The sequence below is a fragment of the Macaca fascicularis genome, chromosome X (genome assembly GCF_037993035.2).
Source record: "Macaca fascicularis isolate 582-1 chromosome X, T2T-MFA8v1.1".
Lineage (NCBI taxonomy): Eukaryota > Metazoa > Chordata > Mammalia > Primates > Cercopithecidae > Macaca > Macaca fascicularis.
The window spans coordinates 95102526-95119144 of NC_088395.1; the positions used below are offsets into that span (position 1 = coordinate 95102526).

Sequence of the window (16619 nt, forward strand, 5' to 3'; positions counted from 1 at the left end):
CTATACGCTGTGCACATGTGCCCTAGAACTTAAAGTATAATAAAAAAATAAAAATAAGAAAAGGAAATTCTGATATTTGTGACAACATGGATAGGATTAAAAAACCACTATATAAATGAGGCACAGAAAGAAAATCACTACATATTCTTATTTATATGTAGATTGTGAAAGGAAAATATCTTTGGCCCCTTCAAGCCGGGAACTGCTCAGGGCAAATCTGCTTCCCATTCTATTGAAAGTCATCCCTCTGCTCACAGAGATAGATGCATATGCTGATTGCCTCCTTTGCAAAGTCTCATCAGGAATTCAAAAGAATGCATCCATCTGTCTCTTATCTACCAGTGACCCGGAAGCCCCCAGAGGGGAGGCCTTGCTTTGAGTTGTTACAGCCTTTCAGGACGAAACTAATGTACTTCTTACATATATTTATTGATGTCTCATGCCTCCTTAAAATGTCTAAAGCCAAGCTGTGCCTCCACCACTTTGGGCACCAAGCTGTGCCTCTGAAAGGAGCTGGGCACATTCCTCAGCCCCGGGCTCAAAACTCCCTGAGCCTAGCACAAACACATCCCATCCTCCCATCCCACCACCATATATCTCTCAAACTCCCTGAGCCCAGTACAAACACCACCTGGAAAGTCTCCGATAAGGAGACAGCCGTTCAAGGTTACTGAAAGCGCAGGAGCCAAAAGAATTTCTTTGTTCCCCTGCAACTTTCGGGCTATAAAAAGCAAACGCTCGCATTGTTCGGGGCCCTCTTGTATACTGTGTAAAGGAGGGACCAGGTTCGAACTTGTCGTAAAGATCCTTGCCGCTTGGCTTTGACTCTGGACTCTGGTGGTCTTCTTTGGGGAACAAACAGTCTGGTAATAACACCTCCACCACTTTGGGCACATGCCATCAGGACTTCCTGAGGCCGTGTCGCAAATGCGTCCTCAACCTTGGCAAAATAAACTTTGTGAATTAACTGAGACCTGCCTCAAATTTTTGGGGTTCATATTTTCATAACCATGGGGAGATTCTGAGTGGAAATGTCTCTGACCTTTGACAAATCTATCAGTGCTTCGTACCAGCATGAGCTAACTTTATGGCTCAAACCAATAGGACAATTCGCTGAAATCTGAGAGCAACCCTTCCAGAGAATCCCTGATCTCCCAACATTTGGTTGAGATCAAAAGTTTCTTTTGCCGTAAAACTCTTTTTTTTTCTTTCTTTCTTTCTTCTTTTTTTTTTTTTTTTTTTTTTTTTTGGAGTTTTACTTGCTTCCGACACAAGGAAGGCAAGTTTTTTTCCTGCTTCCAAGGCGACGGAAGTCAGGTTGGAGTTCATGGAATTTGAGCTCGCTTCCAACAGGGGAGATTTTGTTTTTGTTTTTCCTGCTTCTAGGATGGTAAAGAACAGTCTAAAGCCTGAGACCCATCACCAGGTAAGAAACTGGTTTGGCATTCTGTCTTGCAAATTCTTTTCAAGCAATTAGAGTTAGCATTAACAACCAGCTGATGTTAACTTCTGTTTACACTTAGGGCGCTCAGAAGTTGTATGATTTGTGTGATCATTGTTAGGTTTAGCAGCATGGAATATCGTAGTGAAATTTAAAAAGATTTTGTTGTTGTTGTTGATAAAGGAGCTCAATGGTTAAAAGCCAGCTTCATTGAAAGGCTAACATCCAAGATATGTGCATGTATGTATGCATGTGTGCATGTTTTTGTATTTAAAAGGCTTTCATGTTTTGTTTTTTGTTTGATTTTTTTTTGTCTCCCAAGACCTTGTCTTTTTTTTTGAGCAAAAGTTTTTTTTTTTTTTCCCTCAGTTGACTGAATTCTGTTTTCACCTCATTTTTTGACCTAAATAGTTATTGCAACAGAGGCTACTCTTGGGTTTTTAAGGAAGAATGTAGTTTAGACACTCAGAAATGTCTTTGCTTTTTTTTAAAAAAATAAGTGCAGTGTAAAAGCATCTCTCTAGCACCATCAGGCTTTTTCTCTCTGTACTTTGATGTAAATTTCGCTATTTGATTTTCACCGGAGTTGTTTCTTTTAATTTGCAAATTAAGGTTATTTAGCTGACCACTGCCGAGGTTATCAAGAATCTGAAAATGTCAGATAGTAAAAAAATGGGGGGGGGGGTAGGGAGGGGTCTTTATAAATCTATACAATGTACTTCCTTCGGCATGCCTAATACATCTATGTATTTGCGTTGTGTACACAATGTTTCACTACTAAAAATATATAAAACAGCTCTAATTAATTGGCTTAAAGAAAAATAAAAGTGCTTAAATCAAATAATAAAAAAGAAAAGACTAGTCAAATCCTTTTTCAAGTTTATGTAACTTAAGAAATATTTAATAAATAAGCTAGCTTTAAAATTATTGCTGGGCACAGTGGCTCAAGCCTGTAATCCCAGCACTTTGGGAGGCCGAGGTGGGTGAGTCACCTAAGGTCAGGAGTTCAAGACCAGCCTAACCAAGATGGTGAAACCACGTCTGTACTAAAAATAAAAAAATTAGCCTGGCACAGTGGTAGGTGCCAGTAATCCCAGCTACTCAGGAGGCTGAGGCAAGAGAATCGCTTGAACCCGGGAGGCGGAGGTTGGAGTGAGCTGAGATTGTGCCACTGCACTCCAACCTGGATGACAGAGTGAGACTCTGTCTCAAAAATAATAAATAAATAAATAAATAAATAAATAAATAAATAAAATAATTGGTAAAGTAGGCCAGGCACAGTGGCTCATGCCTGTAATCCCAGCACTTCGGGTAGCCAAAGCAGGAAGATCACCTGGGGTCAGGAGTTGGAGACCATCCTGGCCAACATGGTGAAACCCTGCCACTACTAAGAATACAATAATTAGCCAGGCATGATGGTGGGTGCCTGTAATCAAAGTACTCAGGAGACTGAGGCAGGAGAATCGCTTGAACCCGGGAGACGGAGGTTGCAGTTTTCAGGTCTCTGAGCCCAAGCTAAGCCATCATATCCCCTGTGACTTGCACGTACACATCCAGATGGCCAGATGGCCAGATGGCCAGTTCCTGCCTTAACTGATGACATTCCACCACAAAAGAAGTGAAAATGTCCTGTTCCTGCCTTAACTGATGACACTATCTTGTGAAATTCCTTCTCCTGGCTCATCCTGGCTCAAAAGCTCCCCCACTGAGCACCTTGTGACCCCCCACCCCTGCATGCCAGAGAACAACCCCCTTTGACTAATTTTCCTTTACCTACTCAAATCCTATAAAACAGCTCCACCCCTATCTCCCTTCCTGATTCTCTTTTTGGACTCAGCCCTCCTGCACCCAGGTGAAATAAACAGGCTTGTTGCTCACACAAAGCCAGTATGGTGGTCTCTTCACATGGACGCAAGTTAAAGTAGTGAGCCGAGATCACATCATTGCACTCCAGCCTGAGTGACAGAGTGAGACTCCATCTCAATAAATAAATAAATACATAAATACAAATAAAATTATTGGTAAAGTAATATTCAAAGTGTCTTAAGAATTGCCAGCATTCATTTTTGTTTGCATTTATTAATGAAGCAATTTCATACTTATCCCTGCCAAATACTTTAAGGTGTCAACATTTGACACAAGGGTTACAAAACTATAAACCCAGTCCAAAACAGAATGATCTTTGCTTGTGTAATTTTTAATAAAACAGACATTGATACGGGTTTAATGAAAATAGCTGCATCTTGGATTTATCAAGAATACCTAGCTTCTAATCCTGTGGTTTTAGGCAGTCTAGTCCACAGAGAGGTTTGTTTTGGGAAAGGTCTGTAATTGTCTTTGTTTCAAAACTGAAGTATAAACTTAGTTCCTTCCAAAGTTAGCTCCGCCTATGCCCAGGAATGAACAAGGACGGCTTGACGGTTAAGAGCAAGAAGGAATCAATTAGGTCAAATTTTTCTCTCACTGGCTCAGTTATTATTTTGCAATGGCAGTTTCATAACTTAAATTCATGACTATCACAGTTTTCATAAATAATCTAGGTAAACAATTAAAATAAAATAATTAGGTAAATGTAATGTTATAAATACTTGTGTACTAACTGATTATAATTTAGAATCTAAAGTTATATTAAATTAAGTAAAAAATATTTCATTATTTGGATATTTTCCAATAAATTTATATTGTAGGAAGATATTCTTGCTAAAAATAAAAAAATAGAAGTGTGTCCTTTTAAAAGAAAAGTAAAAAACTTTTGTCTAAGTCAAAGCTTAAAGACTATGTATAAAACAAGGTAAAAGGAACTGGGAAATTTTTTAAAAATGTAAATAATGTTATAGAAATAAAGAGTATTTTTTTGAGATAAAAAAGCTTAAGGAGAAATAATTTTATATAGGAAAAATTTTTGTATGGTAAATTCAGTCCTAAAATAATATAACTGGTTGTATTTTTAAGTTTTGGGTTGCTCAGGAAAAAAAAAAATGAGAATTTTTTTTTTTTTTTTTTTTTTTTTTTTGAGACTGAGTCTCGTTCTATTGCCGAGGCTAGAGTGCAGTGCAGTTCCACTGCAACCTCTGCCTCCCGGGTTCAAGTGATTGTCGTGCTTCAGCCTCCTGAGTAGCTGGGATTATAGGTGAATGCCACCAGGCCCGGCTAAGTTTTGTATTTTTAGTAGAGATGGGGTTTTACCATGTTGGCCAGGCTGGTCTTGAACTCCTGACCTCAAGTGATCCACCCACCTTGGCCTGCCAAAGTGCTGGGATTACAGGTGTGAGCCACTAGGCCTGGCCCAATAATTTTCTTTTTAAATTAAATTTATTACATCCATGTATCTTCCTGTATGTGCCTTTAAAATCCTCCTAACATTGAGTTACAGGGCTTTAACTCCTGGGTCTAAAAAGAACACCAAGTCCTGCTAAATCTTAAACACTGACAACAATTAAAGCCTCTTCCTTAGGCCCCATAGAAGATGCCAATCAAAATAAATTGCATTCCTGAGACACAGGGCAAGAAATTAAAGCTATTCCATTCTTCAAGGCCCAGGGACTATCGCGCAAGAGGTGGTTGTGTAAGATTGTAAGGGCCCATTTTGAAAGATAAAATAAATTCAGTTTCTCTATAAGTTAATTATTAGGGTCAAAGGCATATTGATGCAAAACCAATATATGTCCCTCTGTGTCAGATTAACAAAGTTTTCTTGAAGCATTAACCAACTTCTTTATAAAGGTTATAAAGGTTATAAAAGGCTTATGGAAGTTATATTTTATAATGAAGATTAAATTTTATAGATTGTTTACAAAATTTAAAAAAACAAATGTAATTGACTTCATGGTGTTTCTATTAGGGTTTCTTAACCCTAATAGAATGAAAGCTTTTGCTTTTCTTTGAAATCCTTGAATTATCACTTTGGTTAAATAAATAACTTTGCAATGACCTGTAATCCTATTTTGTAATATCAAGTGTTTTAAAGCTTTTGTATCTGACAAACTTTCCAAAATCAAATAATAAATTATGTATTTTTCTAACCTAATTAATCTTTTAAGACATTAGGTTTCCTAAAGTCCAAAAAACGACACAATTTGGCTTATCAGGTATAAAAATTATACAGAAGGCATCGTCAGATATGAAATGGTGTTTGATCTTCCTTGGCCTGTATTTGTATAAATATGTTATTGGCATATTTTCCACAATTATGGGAAACTCCTGTAATTCTGATATAACTTAGTGTATATTATCAGGAATAATCATAATTGTTATGTTAAAATTATTGTGTGTCACAGAGGTAAAAAATTTCCTTGTCAATTGGGTCTTTTGACTATGGCTGCCTTAAAACATTTTTTCATCCATAGACAATTATTGTCGTGTTTTGGTCCTCTTTAGAAGATGGCTTTATAATTATCTATAAAACTCCAACAGGTGCTCTTAAATGCAGGTTTCTGATAACTTCGGAAATTATGCATCAGAATAGAGAAAAATCTTGCAGGATTCATAGAGAGGTAATATGTTCATGAGTATCAGGCAGAACAGGAATTAACTGACTGCATGAACTGAACCAACTGTTTTGACTTTTTCTTAAAATGCTTGCTGATTGTTTGTTTTCTTTTTCAGAGTCTTAAAACTTTTTTCTTAAAGCTATTGACAGCTTTTAATAATTTAGTATAATCCTATCAACAAAACTTGGAGCATACTTGTTTTTCTCTACCTGCTTTTCCAGAATTTGGAAACTATCTGTGAGTATTCTTAACTTATGGCAATACAGTTATTTGCATGAGTGCAATAGGAATTTGTTTTCATTTGTAACAGGACACAATTGGAGAAACTGGTTATTTGACCAAGGCTTTGGAACGGTGTACTTTCCTTTAAGGAATCAAACTTGACTTATGGAGCCAGTAAAGCCCTTGGAAAACTGGCCTCACATTTTGTGTACACAGTCCTGGTACAGGGTTTCTGACCTGTGGTAAGTAAGGAATGTCACTTTCTGACAGGCACAGAAGCCTCAGATTATTCCTGGAACCTCAAGAGGAGAGGAAATTCACCCAAATCATAGTATTTGATAGCACAAATCCATGGCTGGGCTCAGCTTTTAAAAAGTATTATCTGTGCCAGGCGCAGTGGCTCACGTCTACAATCCCAGCACTTTGGGAGGCAGAGGCAGATGGATCACAAGGTGAGGAGATCGAGACCATCCTGGCTAACATGGTAAAACTCTGACTCTACTGAAAATACAAAAAATTAGCTGGGCATGGTGTCGGGTGCCTATAGTCTCAGCTACTTGGGAGGCTGAGGCAAGATAATCTCTCAGATCCAGGAGGCAGAGGTTACAGTGATCCAAGATGACACCACTTCACTTCAGCCTGGGCAACAAGCAAGACTCCGTCTCAAAATAGAAAAAAAAAAAAAAAAAAAAAAAAAAAAAGGATTATCTGAGATTCCTCCTATGGAACAAAGTTCCAGCAAAGCCAATTTTACAGCCTATGTAAAAAATAATTATTCTTGCTGCACTATATACAAATAATTAGGCCATAATAAGCAAACCAGTTTTACCATGATTTGTTTTTAGTAAAATGGGAAACTAGAGAGAGAATGAAATTATGTTTCAAATTGATTGTACACCTGTTGTTAGATTCTAGTCTTGTCTAATGGGGTTTTTCCCCCCATTTTTATTATTTTCTATAGTTTGGTCTCAATTCTAATTTTTCTTGGTTACACGTCTTCAAAATAATGTTTTCCATTTTTTCCTTTTTTTTTTTTTTTTTTCCCATTTATCCTAATTTGGAGTCAGTGAAAACTAAGCTGTGTTTTCTTAAAACCCTGCGAACTGAAGGAAGACAACCTTCAGAAGAAAATAACATTAACCTATTTATGTACATAAGCCACTTTCATATCTGCCTACTAATGTATGGACTACAGAGCAATGTGGCTTATATTGATTTTTTCCAGGATTGTTCTTTTGTTTGTTGTTATTTATCCTTTCCGCACCGCTGTTTTCTCTTCACAGGACATGAGACTTCACAACCTGCTAAAAATGAGCTTTCGGCACCTACCCATCTAGGAATAAATCATCCTAGCCATGAGAGACAGATGAAACCTGAGACCAGAGTCTCATTTTCTTGCAAAATGCTTCCTCCAAAAGAGTTTGAAAAACTAAAGGGAGGAAATGTGAAAGGAAATTATCTTGCACCTCTTCAAGCTGGGAACCTCTCAGGCCAAATCTGCCTCACTTTCTATTCAAAGTCATTTCTCTGCCCACAGAGAAAAATTCATATTTTGATTGGCTCCTTGAGAAAGACTTACAGAAATTCAAAAGAATGCAGCACTTTGGGAGGCCGAGACGGGCGGATTACGAGGTCAGGAGATCGAGACCATCCTGGCTAACACGGTGAAACCCCGTCTCTACTAAAAAACACAAAAAACTAGCCGGGCGAGGTGGCGGGCGCCTATAGTCCCAGCTACTCGGGAGGCTGAGGCAGGAGAATGGCCTGAACCCGGGAGGCGGAGCTTGCCGTGAGCTAAGATCCGGCCACTGCACTCCAGCCTGGGCGACAGAGCAAGACTCCGTCTCAAAAAAAAAAAAAAAAAAAAAAAAAAAAAAAAAAAAAAAAAAAAAATTGCAACCATCTGTCTCTCACCTACCTGTGACCTGGAAGCCCCCAGTGATGGGGCTTGCTTTGAGTTGAGGCAGCCTATCCGGACAGAACTGATGTACTTCTTACATGTATTGATTGATATCTTATGCCTCCCCAAAATGTCTAAAACAAAACTGTACCCCAGCCACCTTGGGCATATGTCACCAGTACTTCCTGAGGCTGTGTCACAGGCGGAGTCTCAACTTTGGCAAAATAAACTTTCTAAATTAACTAATAGCTGTCTCAAATTTTCAGAGTTCATAAGATTATAAAACAATTGAACTCATAGAAATAGAGAGTAGGATGGTAATTATAGAGGCTGGAGGGTGGGGGAAATGCTGAGATAATAATCAAAAGGTACAAAATCTGTTAGGATACATTTTTTGAGTTATATTGCACAGTATGGTGAATATAGTTAATAATAGCATATTTTACACTTCAAATTTTTTTAAATTTTTTTAAGAGTACATTTCAAAGGTTCTCACCAAAAAAAAAAAAAAAAAAAAAAAAAAGCGAAGTATTTGAGGTAATGAACATCTAAACTAGTTTGACTTAATTATTTCACATTTATTAATAAATCATCACATCACTTTATACTCCATAAATTTATACAGATATAAATTGCCAATTTATAAGTAATAATGCTATAAATTTGTACCACTTCAAATGTGGCTTTTTTCTTGATTTGGCTTTTGCTTGATTGCAGGAGACATTTCATCATTTTTCCAGAGCTACACTGAAGTTATTTTATTCAGGATCTAATTATATTTTTAATGATTCCATTGGGGTATGAGGGCCTGGAACTTCCTAGTGCACATCTTGCTGAAATCCTTCTGGGTAATTTTTAGATTGACTTTTAGCCGTTATAAAGAGCTCATATTTAAAGTAAAACATACCTGAAAAATAATAGTAATATCTATCTCAAAAGATGATAGCAAAAATTAAATGAGAAACATATGAAGAGATTCTAAACCACTGCTTGTGAGATACAGGTTTGCTTTAACTATTGATAAAACAAAAACTTCAGCTGAATTAAATGTAAAGGAGTTTGATTTACTTTCAGGAATTGGGCAGGCCCCATAATCACAGTAGATTCACAGAGACTACAGGGAAGCCTCGTGGTCAGAACAAATTTATAGAGGAAAAAAGGTCAAGTGATGTACAGGAATTGAAAGTGAGGTACAGAAATAGTGAGATTGGTTACAGCTCAGTGTTTGCCTTATTAGAACACAGTTTGAACACTCAGCAGTCTATGAGTGGTTGAAGTATGGCTGCTGCGATTTGCCAGCACTCAGCAATTGTTACAGCTGCATATACTACTAAGTTAGGTTTTCAACTTTGTCTGACTATTAAGCTAGGTTACAGTTCATCCACGAGGACGCAAATATAGAAGTAGGGAGTCCTTCTCAGGACATATTTAGTTTGCTTTAACAATTCTCCCTTTTTGGTCATTTTCTCAATTTTGAGAGATTGATCAAAACCTTAGTCATTAATATTACTATTACTATTGTAAATGTACTTACATGGTTTTGCAAACCATAGTAGAACAATGGGTTTTACAAGGAGGGAAAAAGGACTGAGTAGAGGGTACCTCCTTATGCTGGAACATCCTGTTTACAAGAGAAGAACAAAACCTGGTCTGTTCCATGATCTATGTGTTTTCTTAGAGCCTTAGCTTGATTATGTCACATTTAGCATGAGTGACTCCGTTTTAGTTTGGTTTGGTCTGTTGGGGCCTAGTACACGGGCTCAGTCCAAAAGAATGACCTCCCATAATTTTGTTCAAAAAAAAAAAAAAAATTTCCCTTTTGGGGCCAGATTCTCACTTAGGTGAGAGTGTGATCAAAACTTAGGGCCTTAGCATCACTCTCAGTTACCATCATTTTAAGTTTCCAGTCTCAACATGTTATTCATACGTTACAGTGTCCTCATGGTATCACATTTCTTCCAGCTTTTGTCATTCCAGTTGAAAAGAGACCATTTGACATTCCAGAGATGGCTGCATGAAAGCATTTAAAATCTTTGAGAGAATACAGTGCGCCAGGGAGACTATTATTACAACGATTGGGAGGATAACACCAAGAGTTTGGAGTATGATCATTACCCCACATCTCCATAAACCAAGCCACCTAACATTAAATAGATTAAAGAATGAGTGAGATGAAGAGTCTACTCGCTTGACTAAGTGGTCTTTTCATTAATCCCCTACAATTGAATTTTTATTATCTACATTTGATGTGTTTCCCCATAGGCCACAAGCATCAGAATGAAATATTCTTAATGCAACAAAGTAATTAACGTTTAAATCATAGCACATCTACTTTTTATTTGGGTGAGCACTTCTAAGTGACTTTTTCCTCACTAATCCATAGTATCCTCATTTAACACAAATGTGTATAAAGATTGTGCTTTAGTAAAAATTAACTGAAATCAAATAAGCAAATAATTTTAACAAAGCATCTAGTACAAAGTAAGAATTTAATACATGTGAACCACTCTAAGGGCCTGTGTTTTCCAAGTAAACCCACTAATTTCATACTTGGCAAATTTTGACTGTGTAAGACCTTTTGGGGGATTGAAACCTTAACTTACTTTCTCAGAGTCTGGCACACATACGTCAAAACTATTATCAGTTATCATTAAGAAAACCAATTTGTCCCTAAGACCACCACAGTAAAATCAACCTAATACACACCTACTACTATTATTACTATAATTTTCACTGTACTTGTGAAACGCTTGTATTTAGTTCAATATACAGGTGCCACTTTTAATAGAGGAAACTAAGTAGCTTAACATGACATAAACATCCCCATTCTGAGAAAGAAGTGTCGGAGGAATGTATACTAATACTTGAAAGCCTTTTCTTTCTCTTTCTACCAGTCCTCAAACAATTCTGAAGCAGTTATTTTAAAATCTGAGCTCATTATTTAGTACCCGCATGACTTGCTAGCCAAGTGCTGGCACTGAGCCTTACAATCAACATTTCCTTCTGGTTTCTGACAGGTAGTTCTAGTCTTCTGTACAGACTAAGGCAGCATGTCAAGAAAGGGGATTCATGTAGGACATTTTACCATAAAAAGGGAAACACACCAAAATATACATACGATCTTCAGTCTTTTTCCTCCCTATTCACTTTCCTGGCTAGTTCTCTCATATGCAAATCTTTTTGTTTGATTTGAAAGTGTATAACCTAATGTCTGTTCCTATTAGATATTTGAGGATGTAGTAATCAGAATCAAGGGCTTATTTTCTCACACATTACAAATGCATGGGTTATAGATTTAATCAGAAAAAAGAATACGCTTCAGAGTACATTGAAGGGAAATATATTCTGGAAGCTATCTGCAGGCTTTCACAACTTTTGCTGTCATCCAATGTTGGTAATTGAGCTGTAAAATGGCCAGAGTATGTAAGAGTAGGTTAGCTCCACCGGTAGATGTTCAAAATCACTGGAAGCTCATGGGCATATCATTAATCTAATTACTTCCTAACTCCTAAAGGATATCTGCCTTTCTACACATACTGTACACTTTATTTCACTTCTTCAGAAGTTCCTGTCAACCAAATATCAGCTACATAAAAATGTCAAGAAGACGGGAAGAGCCTAGCATTCTTTGTGCTTTTTTTTCCTTTTGCTTGGGCTTTCCCAGCTGTTCAGGTAATGAAATTTAACTGTATTCTTGCCTTCTTACAGAAAAATACCTAAGCTTGGGTAATTTATATAGAAAAGAGGTTAAATTGGTTCACAGTTCTCAGGTGTTACAGAAAGCATCATGCTGGTATCTGCCTGGTTTCTAGGGATTGCCTCAGGAAGCTTACAATCATGGTGGAAGGCAGAGGGGGAGCAGGCATGTCACATGGCCAGAGTGGGATCAAGAGAGAGAGAGACAATGCGGGGAGAGTTGGCACACACTTCTAAATGACCAGATCTTGTGTGAACTCAGAGGGAGAGTTTGCTTATCATAAAGGGGATTGCCTAAGCCATTCATGAGGGATCTGAGCCCATAGTACAAATTCCTCCCACCAGGCCACACCTCCAACATTAGGCATTATAATGTAACATGAGATTTGGGTGGGGACAAATATACAAGCTATCTCAGATGGAAAAAGAAAAGACTGTAATCTGGAAATAAGGAGAAGCATGTGCAAAGAGCCTGAAGTGACAGGCATCATGGCTGTTTCCAGGAATTATATACAGTTAAGTATATTGAAAGATATTTGATTTCAAGAATATCTAAAGCTGGAAAAGAAAACAGTGTTCACTTTGTGAATGAATTTACATATAAGATGGAAGGTGGACTTTATTCCAAATCCTGTGTAAGATCATTGAAAATTTTAAAGTAGAAGAGTGCTGTGAACGAATATTTTCCTTTTAGAAAGACCATACTGGCAGCTATGAGCAAATTTCATCAGTAATAGGGTGAATGGAGGAAAGACAGAGAAATTAGAAAACTGCTATATCATCATAGGCAAAAGATAATGATATCAAAGAGGACGCAGTGACAGTAGATTAGGAGAGAATGTTTGGAGACATACTAATAATGTATCTTTAAAACTAGGCTAGCGTGTTTATACAGAAGTCATAAAATGACTGGAAATTGATACTTTTTAACACAAATTTACAATAATGAAGAGAAAAGCAGAGGAGTTACATTGGAAGCCAGAAGGCGAGTGGATGTGTAGCAACTGCTTTAGCATCCCTTGGAAAGCTGAATCCTGATGTGGCAATTAGAAAAACCAAGATGCAGTGACATTTACATTGGAGTATACATATTTGACTTGCAGGACACCAAATTCTTCTGGCTTTTCTCTTCTCATTGCTACTCCTTCTCAGTCCCCTCTTGGAATTTTTCTTCATTTTCTTGACCTGAAAGCAATGGTGTATCTTGGAGTTTATTCTTAGACCGCTCTCTGTTGTATTTACATTCTCTTCTTTGGTGTTGTCATCTAGCCCCATGACTTTAAGTATTGCCTCATTTTCAAATGGATGGTAACAATAACTTCCTGCTATTTAGGTGAACAACTTCAATTTTTGGGGGCTTCTATCTCTTTCTCTTATTCTTCATCCAATGAGGGAGGCTCCGTGGGTGTGGGACCCTCCAGGCCAGGTGTGAGATATTATCTCCTGGTGTGCCATTTGCTAAGACCCTTGGTAAAGCGCAGTATTAGGGTGGGAGTTACCTGATTTTCCAGGTGTTGTGTGTCTCACTTTCCCTTGGCTAGGAAAAGGAATTCCCTTCTCCCTTGTGCTTCCCAGGTGAGGCGATGCCTTACCCTGCTTCAGCTCTCACTGGTCAGGCTGCACCCGTGGTGTATCAATTTTGTTGATCTTTTCAAAAACCAGTTCCTGGATTCATTGATGTTTTGCAGGGTTTTTTTGTGTCTCTATCTCCTTTAGTTCTGCTCTGATCTTAGTTATTTCTTGCCTTCTGCTAGCTTTCAAATGTGTTTGCTCTTGCTTCTCTAATTCTTTTAATTGTGATGTTAGGGTGTCAATTTTAGATCTTTGCTGCTTTCTCTTGTGGGCATTTAGTGCTATAAATTTCCCTCTACACACTGCTTTAAATGTGTCCCAGAGATTCTGGTATGTTGTATCTTTGTTCTCATTGGTTTCAAAGAACATCTTTATTTTTGCCTTCATTTCGTTATATACCCAGTAGTCATTCAGGAGCAGGTTGTTCAGTTTCCATGTAGTTGAGTGGTTTTGAGTGAGTTTCTTAATCCTGAGTGAGTTTGCTCGTTAGTTGATGCAGTTTCTTCCTAGCATCGATGGTCTTTACATTTTGGCATGTTTTTGCAGTGGCTGGTACCAGGTGTTCCTTTCCATCTTCAGTGCTTCCTTCAGGATCTCTTGTAGGGCAGGCCTGGTGGTGACAAAATCACTAAGCATTTGCTTGTCTGTAAAGGATTTTATTTCTCCTTCACTTATGAAACTTAGTTTGGCTGGATATGAAATTCTGGGTTTAAAATTCTTTTCTTTAAGAATGTTGAATATTGGTCCCCACTCTTTCTGGCTTGGAGAGTTTCTGCTGAGAGATCTGCTGTTAGTCTGATGGGCTTCCCTTTGTGGGTAACCCGACATTTCTCTCTGGCTGCCCTTAACATTTTTTCCTCATTTCAACTTCAGTAAATCTGACCATTATATGTCCTGGAGTTGCTCTTCTCAACTCTTTTACTTTTATCTTTGTGGATATCTTCGAGGAGTATCTTTGTGGTGTTCTCTCTATTTCCTGAATTCAAATGTTGGGCTGCCTTGCTAGGTTGGGGATGTTCTCCTGGATAATATCCTGCAGAGTGTTTTCCAACTTGGTTCCATTCTCCCCTATCACTTTCAGTACACCAGTCAGACATAGATTTGGTCTTTTCACATAGTCCCATATTTCTTTGAGGCTTTGTTCATTTCCTTTTACTCTTTTTTCCCTACACTTCTCTTCTTGCTTCATTTCATTCATTTGATCTTCAATCACTGATACGCTTTCTTCCAGTTGATCAAGTCAGTTACTGAAGTTTGTGCATTTGTCACGTAGTTCTTGTGTCATGGTTTTCATTTCTATCAGTTCTTTTAAGTTCTCTCTGCATTGTTTATTCTAGTTATCCATTCATGCATTCTTTTTTCAAGGTTTTTAGTTTCTTTGTACTGGTTATGTTGTTCCTCCTTTAGCTCTGAGAAGTTTGATCGACTGAAGCCTTCTTCTCTCAACTCGTCAAAGTCATCCTCCATCCAGTTTTGTTCCATTGCTGGCAATGAGCTGGATTCCTTTGGAGGGGCAGATGCACTCTGATTGTTTGAATTTCCAGCTTTTCTGAACTGCTTTTTCCCCATCTTTGTGGTTTTATCTGCCTCTGGTCTTTGATGATGGTGACGTACTGATGGGGTTTTGGTGTGGGTGTCCTTTCTGTTTGTTAGTTTTCCTTCTAACAGTCAGGGCCCTCAGCTGCAGGTCTGTTGGAGTTTGCTTGAGGTCCACTCCAGACCCTGTTTGCCTGGGTATCAGCAGCGGAGGCTGCAGAAGATAGAATATTGTTGAACAGCAAGTGTTGCTGTCTGATTCTTGCTCTGGAAGCTTTGTCTCAGGGTGTACCCAGCCATGTGACGTGTGATGTGTCAGTCTGCACCTAGTGGGGGATGTCCCCCAGTTAGGCTACTCAGGCGTCAGAGACCCACTTGCGCAGGCAGTCTGTCCATTCTCAGATGCCAACCTCCGTTTTGGGAGAACAACTGCTCTCTTTAAAGCTGTCAGACAGGGACTTTTACATCTGCAGAGGTTTCTGTAGCTTTTTGTTTAGCTATGCCCTGTCCCCAGAGGTGGAGTCTACAGAGGCAGGCAGGCCTCCTTGAGCTGTGGTGAGCTCCACTCAATTCGAGCTTCCTGGTGGCTTTGTTTATCTACTTAAGCCTCAGCAATGGTGGGCACCCCTCTCCCTGCCTCGCTGCCCCCTTGCAGTTAGATCTCCAACTGCTGTGCTAGCAATGAGGGAGGCTCCGTGGGTGTAGGACCCTCCAGGCCAGGTGTGAGATATTATCTCCTGATGTGCCATTTGCTAAGACCCTTGGTAAAGCGCAGTATTAGGGTGAGAGTTACCTGATTTTCCAGGTGTTGTGTGTCTCACTTTCCCTTGGCTAGGAAAAGGAATTCCCTTCTCCCTTATGCTTCCCAGGTGAGGCGATGCCTTGCCCTGCTTCAGCTCTCACTGGTTGGGCTGCACCCGCGGACCAGCATCAACAGTCCAACACGCCCCAGTGAGATGAACCCAGTACCTCAGTTGAAAATGCAGAAATCACCCCTCTTCTGTGTCGCTCACGCTGGGAGCTAGAGGCTGGCGCTGTTCTCATTCAGTTATCTTGGGCACCACCCACTATTCTTCAATGAGCAAAACATAATCCCTTTTCTCAATTGTCATGGCACAATTTTTGACCAATTTACCCTATTATAGACTACATTTATCATTTACTATATTCTCACCTAGTTTTTGTCTTAGAGCAATCACATCTTATATTTTGAAATGGACCAATTCCAATTGACAAATAAATTGGGATACAGTTAAGAATGAAGAAAGGAATAAACATTTGGTAGTCAATAAAAGTTTCTGTTTTATTCTGCCCTTTGACAACCAATATTTAATCTGATTGCTTGTATTACACATGCATTTCTACAAATGGTAGCATACATATCTCTATTTACTCACCCACTTGCTTAACTTCAAAGTTGGAGTAGGTTATGGCATTAAGCTCAATTTTCAACATCTCTAGATTATATTAAGGTCTTTAAAACAGAACCGGGTGTGGATTTTTTTTCACATGCCGAACCACAATGAAAAGACAAGTGATATTCCCTTAATAGCCCAGTATATAGAGCTGTCAGGAACTTAGAGTGTAACTACTACCAAAGCCCTCATTCTGGACAGTAGAGAAAGGAAAGCAGGTAATCACTGATTCATGGCACTTATTTTACTGAACAGGAATAATAAAGACTAACTGCCTTAAAAGTGGAGTCTTTTCCTGGGTTTTCTGAAAAAAATCCTCTTCCATGGAAATCCATGGGCACTGGTTA

At 38.5% G+C, this 16619-nt stretch overlaps 1 long non-coding RNA gene across 1 annotated transcript; it reads left to right on the top strand.

Moving 5' to 3' along the window:
* The first annotated feature begins 751 nt into the window (after positions 1-751).
* Positions 752-8292, top strand: LOC123571055 (uncharacterized). The gene is made up of 2 exons (XR_006695226.3): positions 752-1426; positions 7437-8292. It is a non-coding gene; the product is annotated as an uncharacterized lncRNA (long non-coding RNA).
* Positions 8293-16619: the final 8327 nt, after the last annotated feature.